Below are 7,237 nucleotides of genomic sequence, written 5' to 3'. Positions count from 1 at the left end.
CTCCTCCAGATGCTGAAAAAGCTTGTAGCCCAGACCATCCGTCCCAGGGGTAGTTCTTGCTCCTGCGGCAATTGCATACTTTTTTATGTAATAGGACTATTTATTGTTGATTCTATCCAAATCTTCACATCTTAAACAATAAAGTCAACTCAAGAGGCAGTTTCTTCTCTCGTTACTATTTTACAACGTTTTGTTTGTTTGAAATGTCTTAGTTGTTGCCAATGTAGATGGTCTTGTGTCTCTCAAAGAGACCAACGTTGTTCTCCAGCTGCTTCCTTGCTTGTTCCAGGTACTCCTTGTGGTGTTTTTTTGGTATGGTGTCTGTGACAACAGAAAGGCCCTGGAACTGATGCAGCTCTTGCCATGAGGTCTTCAGGCCCTCAATAGTCATCTGCCGCTCCTCCTCAGAAAACACTTTCATGGCCCCCTGCTTCTTGCACTCTTTGACGTAGTCATCATACTCCTCCTGAGCCCTCATCGTCTCCTCTTTGCGCTGCAGGAGGTACTCAGGCGTCTCTCCATCGTCCTTTCTCTTTATGTACTTCGGGACGAGGCCTGAATTTTCAAGTGGCTGCTTGTGTCCCATTTTGGTGTCAACGTAGGCCTCCTTGCCACTGCCATTATATTTTCAATGACGGTTGTCTTTATGAAATCCTTTTTTGTGCGAATGCCCTAAGTGGGTGGTCTGTTCTCAAAGGAACATCAGGTTTCCTCATGGTGCCGCTGTTATTATTCCGTTTTGAACATGGTTTCTTCTCACGAAGATCTGGCTCCTTGGAATGCTTGACCAGGTATTTCTCTGGGGATGGCACCTCTACCTTCGCTGGTCCCATTGTCCGCATTGGAACCTTATTTAACTTACTCTCATGCACAACTGTTGGTCTAAACCTGGATATATGCCTTGGTGGTTTCTGTATTTTAACCTCCTCCTTTGGAATGAGGTTGTAGATGCTCTCTGGTGGATACATAGTAGTCGACATCCTGACTGCGGTCAAATATAATATAACATAATGCGGGGGGGACTAACAAAACCAATGATAGCTAGCAAGTCTAGCTTGTCGGTATTGCATCCGATGTTTTGTTTGTGAAATCCTTCTTCTTCTTTTGAATTTCCGGCAGTCTAGATGCCCTTCGGCATACAGCTGCCTAACTGTACAATCTATTTTACAATCTTCTTCTTCTTTGGACTTAATGGCGGGTCACACCCACAGAAAGGCGCATACCGCCACCTCCTGTACAACCCAGCAACTGGAGCAGATAAAGCAAGAACCCGGCAAATAAATGAAAACAATAAAGAAAAACCAATAAACCCAGAATAAACAAAGCAAATACCCAGCCCTAAAATCACCAACCTATCCAACCTAATAAAATTAAACCTAAAACCTAAACACAACTAAATAAATTAAATTCAAATCCTACCCCCCAAACAAATTCTGTGGCCTTACACCTTAAGATGTAGGCCTGTGTCCACAAGAAATTCCAGGACAGCTTTCACCACTGCCCGTTGCTGTTCCTCACGTCCTGATATACTCCTCAGTGAGATGCAAGGCAGCCCTGCATCCAGTACTGCAGTGAACAGCACCCTCCTCTTTGATGCGTATATGGCACATTCCATAAACACATGTTGCACCCTTTCTTCTGCCCCACATTCACACAGTCCATTTTCATGCTTCCCAATGCGGGCCAGTCCCCTGGCTAGTCCACAGTGTCCAAACCTCAACCTTGTCATTATCACCTGCTCTCTTCTGCTGTTCCCCAGGGTGACGTTCCCTCCCCTAACACTATTCTGCAAGCTGTAATAACACATTCCTCTCTTTTCTCCCTCCCATTCCTTCTGCCACCTCCTGGCAATCTCCGCATTTATTTTACTGTGGTATTCTGATACCCCCAAGGCTAAGACCACATCCACCTCCTCCCTCCTCAGGGCCCCTTTGGCTGCCAAATCCGCAGCCTTGTTGCCCTCCACCCCCATATGGGCTGGAACCCATATGAACCCCACTTCAATTCCTGCCCGTTCTGCTCTATAGAGTGCAGTTAGCAGTTCGCAGATGAGATCCGGCCTAACCCGTGACCTCCCACCCTGCAGAGCCATCAATGCAGCCGCCGAGTCCGAGCAGATAACCACCTGCTGCGGCCTCACCTCTTAAACCCAATTTACTGCCCATAATAAGGCCACTACTTCTGATGTAAACACTGACACCCCATTTGACAGCCGTCTGTTCTGGGTGACCCGCAGAGCGGGAATGTGGATTGCGAACCCCACCCTTTTACTGTTTGGATCCATGGACCCATCTGTGTATATTTGCAAGTGACCTGCCCAGTTCTCCTGCATCCTCTCCCTCACCAAATCCTCTGGGTCTCCTCTACCCTCTTCCCTCATTCTCTCAGATACTAAAGTCCACCTCCACCTTTGGTAGCAGCCATGGTGGAACAGCAGGCCATACCACCGCAGTGCCCCCCCTCACCCCACTCAATCCCAGCTCCTCCTCCTCCACTCTTATCCTGAAAACAAAACTCCCACTTTTCCCACCCCCTCCTCCCCACTCCCAGCACTCCTCCAACAACTGCCTGCCTGGGTGAACTTGTTCATGCTCATTTAGCTTGGCTATATAGTGCAAGGCTAGCTTCCTTCTCCTTAATGCTAATGGGGTCTCTCCCATCTCCACCAGCAAGCAAAAAGCCCCACTACACACTCTCAAAGCCTTTGCCTGTACCCTATCTAGTCTTGCCAGGTTGGTTTTGGCCATTTCATTTGATTGAATAGTTATTGACTAAATGGCGCCGCAACTGGTCGCCTCGAAAAACGGCACCATGGTCCTCTATTAATTAGGGCCCAGCTGTGTGTAGACGCTCGCCAGAAGAGAAACAGATTTCCAACCGCTCGCTCTCTCCACACACACACAGCGCAGATTGAATGAAATATTGAAAGAAATACTTTGTTTAGAATAATTTTGAGTTTATTTGAACCCCTTTGCTGCGCCTGTTTGTTTGGAAACCTTTTAGTTCAAGTCTGGAGCCTGTTTTGTTTCGTTGTTTTCCCCCATTATTATTTGAAATTTTTACACAACTCCTTCCATAAAATCAACCGGTTCGAACCTATGACCATCAAGGAGCGACAATCAACAACATCAAACAGTGAGTAACAAGCCAGCCCAAGTCAAAGTGTTGTGAGCGTTGAAAATCTCTCAGATACAGACACAATTAATGGAATTGGATGGATCAAAAGAATCTAATGGATGTGTCACGCTATTGAAAACAATGGAATGTGCGAAATAATTGGATAAATGAACGCGAAAAACCCGCATTTAAAATGGAATTGGATGGTTCTAATGGATGTGTCACGCTATTGAAAAAAAATACCAGACAGGCCCTTGGACGTGGTCAGTCCAGCTCCTCGATCAGACAGCGCGGTGGCCGGGTCGCGTGGTTTGGTTTCTCTCCTTGGCGAGCCTCTGGATTCAGTGGTAGGAATGGATTCGTAGGGACTTGAGTTGAGGTGTTGCTGTCCCACACCTTGACGAACAGCAAGTCCGTGTCTGGAATCCAAGTAGGCACGGAACGACGAGCCGGAGTGGCCTTGCACTGATACGTTGTTGGTTTGTCTTCGTCGCTGTCACTCGATATGACCTCCACTTTGGGCCTGGACCCTTGCTGAGAAGAGAAGATGTCTATGGAGTCCTGATACTCTGTGTCAACATCCTCCAGATCAGGCAGATCGATGATACACTGTGGTCGCTGTGGTTGTAGGCGAATGGTCTCCTGTTGCTCCATTTCCTCAAGTTGTGTCGTCAGTGGACCAGGACCATGTGCTCTTATGTCCTCAAGCAGAGAGGGAGCACTGATGTCTTCCTCCAGCAGAGAGGGAGCACTGATGTCTTCCTTCAGCAGAGAGGGATCACTGATGTCTTCCTTCAGCAGAGAGGGATCACTGATGTCCTCCAGCAGAGAGGGAGCACTGATGTCTTCCACCAGCAGAGAGGGAGCACTGATGTCCTCCTTCAGCAGAGAGGGAGCACTGATGTCCTCCTCCAGCAGAGAGGGAGCACTGATGTATTCCAGCAGAGAGGGAGCACTGATGTCCTCCAGCAGAGAGGGAGCACTGATGTCTTCCTCCAGCAGAGAGGGAGCACTGATGTCATCCAGCAGAGAGGGAGCACTGATGTCTTCCAGCAGAGAGGGATCACTGATGTCCTCCAGCAGAGAGGGAGCACTGATGTCTTCCTCCAGCAGAGAGGGAGCACTGATGTCCTCGAGCAGAGAGGGAGCACTGATGTCTTCCTTCAGCAGAGAGGGAGCACTGATGTCCTCCAGCAGAGAGGGAGCACTGATGTCTTCCTCCAGCAGAGAGGGAGCACTGATGTCTTCCTTCAGCAGAGAGGGAGCACTGATGTCCTCCAGCAGAGAGGGAGCACTGATGTCTTCCTCCAGCAGAGAGGGATCACTGATGTCTTCCTTCAGCAGAGAGGGAGGACTGATGTCCTCCAGCAGAGAGGGAGCACTGATGTCTTCCAGCAGAGAGGGATCACTGATGTCTTCCTTCAGCAGAGAGGGAGGACTGATGTCCTCCAGTAGAGAGGCAGCACTGATGTCCTCCAGCAGAGAGGCAGCACTGATGTCCTCCTCCAGCAGAGAGGCAGCACTGATGTCCTCCTCTAGCAGAGAGGCAGCACTGATGTCCTCCTCCAGCAGAGAGGCAGCACTGATGTCCTCCTCCAGCAGAGAGGGATCACTGCTGTCTTCCTCCAGCAGAGAGGGAGCACTGATGTCTTCCTTCAGCAGAGAGGGATCACTGATGTCTTCCTTCAGCAGAGAGGGATCACTGATGTCCTCCAGCAGAGAGGGAGGACTGATGTCTTCCACCAGCAGAGAGGGAGCACTGATGTCCTCCTTCAGCAGAGAGGGAGCACTGATGTCCTCCTCCAGCAGAGAGGGAGCACTGATGTATTCCAGCAGAGAGGGAGCACTGATGTCCTCCAGCAGAGAGGGAGCACTGATGTCTTCCTCCAGCAGAGAGGGAGCACTGATGTCATCCAGCAGAGAGGGAGCACTGATGTCTTCCAGCAGAGAGGGATCACTGATGTCCTCCAGCAGAGAGGGAGCACTGATGTCTTCCTCCAGCAGAGAGGGAGCACTGATGTCCTCGAGCAGAGAGGGAGCACTGATGTCTTCCTTCAGCAGAGAGGGAGCACTGATGTCCTCCAGCAGAGAGGGAGCACTGATGTCTTCCTCCAGCAGAGAGGGAGCACTGATGTCTTCCTTCAGCAGAGAGGGAGCACTGATGTCCTCCAGCAGAGAGGGAGCACTGATGTCTTCCTCCAGCAGAGAGGGTTCACTGATGTCTTCCTTCAGCAGAGAGGGAGGACTGATGTCCTCCAGCAGAGAGGGAGCACTGATGTCTTCCAGCAAAGAGGGATCACTGATGTATTCCTTCAGCAGAGAGGGAGGACTGATGTCCTCCAGTAGAGAGGCAGCACTGATGTCCTCCAGCAGAGAGGCAGCACTGATGTCCTCCTCCAGCAGAGAGGCAGCACTGATGTCCTCCTCTAGCAGAGAGGCAGCACTGATGTCCTCCTCCAGCAGAGAGGCAGCACTGATGTCCTCCTCCAGCAGAGAGGGATCACTGCTGTCTTCCTCCAGCAGAGAGGGAGCACTGATGTATTCCTCCAGCAGAGAGGGAGCACTGATGTCTTCCTCCAGCAGAGAGGGAGCACTGATGTCTTCCTCCAGCAGAGGGAGCTTTGATGCCGAGGACAGGCTGTTAACATGCAGACTGATTTCTTTCAAATGCTTCACCGTTTGCTTTCCCTCTCTCTGTTTGGTTTTCCAGACTCAAATGTGTTTGTCTGTTTAATCCCCTGTTGTGTATATTCTAGTTGCCCTCTCTCCAGCATGTCTGCCACTGTGCTCGCTGCTCCCTCGTGTTGCTCTCTATTGGAGTCTGAGTCGTCTCCCTCCGTCTCCTCTCTGTCAGGCTGCATCATCTCTGAATCGCCTCCCTCTGTCTCCTCTCTCTCGGGCTGCATCTTCTCAGACTCATCTTCCAACTTCTCTCTCGTTGTTAACCCGTCTCCCGATGTGTCTCCCTCTAGATCTTCTCCGTCCAGCTGGTCTTCGCCTGGCACCACTGTCTCCACTGGTTCTCTCTGATTCTGGAGGAACTCTTCGTGGGCATCCAGACAGTCCTGCACAAAAGCATGAATCTTCTCTTCCCGGCCCTGGCTCCGATTATGGGTCAGCTTCTCGAAGGAACTCCCGGACTGTGGAACGACACAGGCCTCACTTTCCCCTCTCATGAAGCTCCTTGAGGCGCTGTCTCTCCCTGGCTTCATCTCTGATGATAACCAGGGCATCTAAACCATCCTGTATCAGCCTCCTCTCCCGTGTTTGCCACAGTTCCCTCTCCTCACCCTCCCGTTCCGGCCCTCCCACCGCCCAGGCCTCGGCACACGCCCTGTCCTTGGGGAACACAGGCCGGTTGTCGAGGTAGGTGAGCTGTTTGAGACGTACAATCAGGGTCTTCCTGTAGTTGGGGATTTTGTTCACAACCGCATTCCCCATCAGACTCAGCACTCGCAGTTTGGGCACGCTCTCCAGTATGGCGAGGATCTCCGGGTCTTTCAGCAGGTTGTGAGACAGGTCCAGAACACTGACTGCGAGGCACTGACTGAGGTGCTTCACACTCTCCATGGTCTCCAACTTGTTGTGGGCAATCTGCAAAGTGCTGAGCTCTGGGAGACAGGAGATGTTCTCTATGGTGTGTATGTAGTTGTTGGAGATGTTGAAGTTGCAGAGCCTGCTGAGGTGCTCGAGGTTTTCCAGGTTCTCCTGTAGGTACAGGCACCACAGCTCTGTCTGGGCCTCCAGGTTCTGGATGTGCTGCAGCCCGTTGCTCTCCAGCCAAAGACACTTCAGGCCGGTGTACTCCTCCAAATTCCCCATGTAAGTAACCCTATGTTATTAAAAATGTGTCATGCTCACAGTTAAATGTTTGAATTAAGCATAACTTCTTTGTGCCTCAAAGCTCTCTAGCATTCAGTCTTCAACCTTAACCCTTTCACTGCTGCACTACCAAACGGTTAACCCTTTCATGGCAACAATACACAGAAGGTTAACCCTTTCACTGCCACACAACAGCAGGTTAACCCCTTCACTGCCACACTAAAGAAGGTTAACCCTTTACTATCACACTACCGTCTTGCCAGCTTCCTCCCTGGCCTCTGGCACCTCAACAGCATCC

The 7,237-nt window shown here is 50.6% G+C and overlaps 1 pseudogene across 1 annotated transcript; it reads right to left on the bottom strand.

Moving 5' to 3' along the window:
* Positions 1 to 208: 208 nt before the first annotated feature.
* Positions 209 to 980, bottom strand: LOC311226778 (enkurin-like; annotated as a pseudogene). The gene has a single exon. The product of its transcript is annotated as an enkurin-like (transcript).
* Between the last annotated feature and the right edge of the window lie 6,257 nt (positions 981 to 7,237).

The sequence above is a fragment of the Notolepis coatsorum genome, assembly GCF_963971535.1.
Source record: "Notolepis coatsorum genome assembly, chromosome: 4".
NCBI classification, from domain to species: domain Eukaryota; kingdom Metazoa; phylum Chordata; class Actinopteri; order Aulopiformes; family Paralepididae; genus Notolepis; species Notolepis coatsorum.
The sequence above is the reverse complement of the archived record's forward strand: the minus strand, read 5'-3'. Positions and strand labels throughout refer to the sequence as shown.